General features: G+C 44.9%; 1 protein-coding gene across 2 annotated transcripts in view; it reads left to right on the top strand.

Moving 5' to 3' along the window:
• cand1 (cullin-associated and neddylation-dissociated 1) overlaps positions 1 to 3,192 on the top strand; it is a 73,948-nt gene extending 70,756 nt beyond the window's left edge. For both annotated transcript variants that reach the window (XM_055937233.1, XM_055937234.1), the window contains exon 23: positions 1 to 3,192. This exon is cut by the window's left edge and continues 948 nt beyond it. The gene's annotated coding sequence lies outside the window, so the exon portion shown is untranslated.
• Positions 3,193 to 3,695: the final 503 nt, after the last annotated feature.

The following is a 3,695-nucleotide window of genomic DNA, read 5'->3' as shown; positions in this document are numbered from 1 at the left end:
AATGTCCCATCTCTGTTATTATCGTTTTTGTCTTTTTGGTTAGAACAAAGCTTGGTTGATGAGGGGGAGGGGTTCACACAATCAGACTAGGTGATGTTTAAAACTGTATTCAGAAGTCTTCTATTAAAGAGGTGTGAGAGACATCGTCAGGACAGGGAGTTCTGTTGAATAAGGGGATAGAATATTTAGAATATTTTCGCTCATTTTAATTTGTACACGTCTCTTGCATCGACGAGTGGTCGTGTGCGGAGGGTATTTGACCTTTTGACTCCCATTTAGCATGTTCAGAACAGTCCAATAAGGGAACGGACGTGTCTTCTACAAGACCAGCATTAGGAACAGACATCTGGATATGGACAGGAAGTACATTTTGTGAATAAAAGCGTGAACTGATTTTCTTGCCTCAGATCCAGGATCATCAAGTTGTATGTGTCACATGAGCCCTAATACAACGGTGTAGACCTGACAGTGAAATGCTGACTCACCTCGTGTTATCTATTCCTTGGTATAGAGTCTCTACCCTCAGCTTATGTAGAGAGATTATGAGTAAACACGTAAAGTTAAAATTGCAAACAGCCAATAGTAAATGTATAAAAAAAAAAATGTTGGAGGGGGCAGTTTACCCAACGCTGATGTTACTGCTTCATTCCTTATCCTGTCAGGGTGGGTCACAAATGGCTCCCTATTCCCTATACAGTGCACTGCTTTTGAGGGGGAAGAAAAATGTTCCTTTTTCAGGATGCTCTCTTATCTGTTTCAACAAAAGGACCATCAGTCTGATGTCCCCCACAGAGCTCAGTCCTTCCATCAGTCTAACGTCCCCCACTGAGAGCTCAGTCCTTCCATCAGTCTGATGTCCCCCACTGAGAGCTCAGTCCTTCCATCAGTCTGATCTCCCCCACAGAGCTCAGTCCTTCCATCAGTCTAACGTCCCCCACTGAGAGCTCAGTCCTTCCATCAGTCTGATGTCCCCCACTGAGAGCTCAGTCCTTCCATCAGTCTGATCTCCCCCACTGAGAGCTCAGTCCTTCCATCAGTCTGATGTCCCCCACTGAGAGCTCAGTCCTTCCATCAGTCTGATCTCCCCCACTGAGAGCTCAGTCCTTCCATCAGTCTGATGTCCCCCACTGAGAGCTCAGTCCTTCCATCAGTCTGATGTCCCCCACTGAGAGCTCAGTCCTTCCATCAGTCTGATGTCCCCCACTGAGAGCTCAGTCCTTCCATCAGTCTGATGTCCCCCACTGAGAGCTCAGTCCTTCCATCAGTCTGATGTCCCCCACTGAGAGGCCAGTCCTTCCATCAGTCTGATGTCCCCCACTGAGAGGCCAGTCCTTCCATCAGTCTGATGTCCCCCACTGAGAGGCCAGTCCTTCCTGAAGGAACTGAGAAATGGGACCTTAACAGTATGGAGTCGGACGTGGCTGCTGTTGACGTGCGCGTCACTTGCCGGGCAGAGAAAGGTGCAGGAGTATAGCTCATACACTGACTACAGGTTTAAATGTATAGATATAAAGCTATAGGTTTACATGTATAGATACAGTTGAAGTCGGACGTTTACATACACCTTTGCCAAATACATTTATACTCAGTTTATCACAATTCCTGACATTTAATCCTAATAAAAATTCCCTGTTTTAGGTCAGTTAAGACCACCAGTTTATTTTAAGAATGTGAAATGTCAGAATAATAGTTGAGTGATTTATTTCAGCTTTTTATTTCTTTCATCACATTCCCAGTGGGTCAGAAGTTTACATGCACTCAGTATTTGGTAGCATTGCCTTTACGTTTTGGGTAGCCTTCCACAAGCTTCCCACAATAAGTTGGGTGAATTTTGGCCCATTCCTCATGACAGAGCTGGTGTAACTGAGTCGAGTTTGTAGGCCTCCTTGCTCGCACACGCTTTTTCTATAGGATTGAGGTCAGGGCTTTGTGATGGCCACTCCATTAACTTGACTTTGTTGTCCTTAAGCCATTTTTCCACAACTTTGGAAGTATGCTTGGGGTCATTGTCCATTTGGAAGACCCATTTGCGAACAAGCTTTAACTTCCTGACTGATGTCTTGAGATGTTGCTTCAATATATCCACATAATTTTCTTGCCTATAATGCCATCTATTTTGTGAAGTGCACCAGTCCCTCCTGCAGCAAAGCACCCCCACAACATGATACTGCCACCCCCGTGCTTCACGGTTGGGATGGTGTTCTTTGGCTTGCAAACCTCCCCCTTTTCCTCCAAACATAACGATGGTCATTATGGCCAAACAGTTCTATTTTTGTTTCATCAGACCAGAGGACATTTATGATCTTTGTCCCCATGTGTAGTGGCAAACTGTAGTCTGGCTTTTTTATGTAGGTTTTGGAGCAGTGGCTTCTTCCTTGCTGAACGGCCTTTCAGGTTAGGTCGATATTGGACTCCTTTTACTGTGGATATAGATACTTTTGTACCTGTTTCCTCCAGCATCTTCACAAGGTCCTTTGCTGTGGTTCTGGGATTGATTTGCACTTTTCGCACCAAAGTACATTCATCTCTAGGAGACAGAACGCGTCTCCTTCCTGAGCGGTATGACGGCTGCGTGGTCATGGTGTTTATACTTGCGCACTATTGTTTGTACAGATGAACGTGGTACCTTCATGCGTTTGAAAATTGCTCCCAAGGATGAACCAGAATTGTGGAGGTCTATTTTTTTTTTCCTGAGGTCTTGGCTGATCTCCCCATGATGTCAAGCAAAGAGGCACTGAGTTTGAAGGTAGGCCTTGAAATACATCCACAGGTACACCTCCAATTGACTCAAATGATGTCAATTAGCCTATCAGACGCTTCTAAAGCCATGACATAATTTTCTGGAATTTTCCAAGCTGTTTAAAGGCACAGTCAACTTCGTGTATGTAAACTTCTGACCCACTGGAATTGTGATACAGTGAAATAATCTGTCTGTAAACAATTCTTGGAAAAATGTATTGTCATGCACAAAGTAGATGTTCTAACCAACTTGCCAAAACTAGTTTGTTAACGAGACATTTGTGGAGTGGTTGAAAAACGAGTTTTAATGACTCCAACCTAAGTGTATGTAAACTTCCAACTTCAACTGTATATAAAGCTCAATATTTCACGCTCTTGAGAGTCAAGGTGTGGTGAGGTAAATAATCCACCTATGGAAAAATGCCCAAATAAAGAGGTGAATTTCTGCCTGAATTAATGTTGTCATTCATGATCCCTCTAGTGCAGGGATAGGCACATTTGATGGGGGCCACAAAAAATCTGAACACATGAGGGGCCGCAATGGCTCGTAGGTCTGCGTACCCACGTCCATACCCAGACATGCAGCAAGAGCCGGCCCTAGCCTTTTGGGGGCCCTACCCAGACATGCAGCCAGAGCCGGCCCTAGCCTTTTGGGGGCCCTACCCAGACATGCAGCCAGAGCCGGCCCTAGCCTTTTGAGGGCCCTGAGCAAAATGTTGCAGTTACAAGTGTGAGACCATGGTTGTGTTAGGCAGAACAATTCTGAAAGGTTTTCTACTAATTGGTCTTTTGACCAATCACAGATCTTTTTCAGAGCTGATATAATTGGTCAAAAGACCAATGAGTGGGGGGGGGGAAAAATGCATAATAGGTCTGCCTGTGTAAACACATGTAATTCATGCCATAATGCTACCCTCCAAGCAGCAGGCCAGTTCCATAATGCTACCCTCCAAGCA

This window comes from Salvelinus fontinalis, chromosome 11, assembly GCF_029448725.1.
Source record: "Salvelinus fontinalis isolate EN_2023a chromosome 11, ASM2944872v1, whole genome shotgun sequence".
In the NCBI taxonomy this organism is placed as follows: domain Eukaryota; kingdom Metazoa; phylum Chordata; class Actinopteri; order Salmoniformes; family Salmonidae; genus Salvelinus; species Salvelinus fontinalis.
This window is presented reverse-complemented; position numbering and strand designations above follow the sequence as displayed.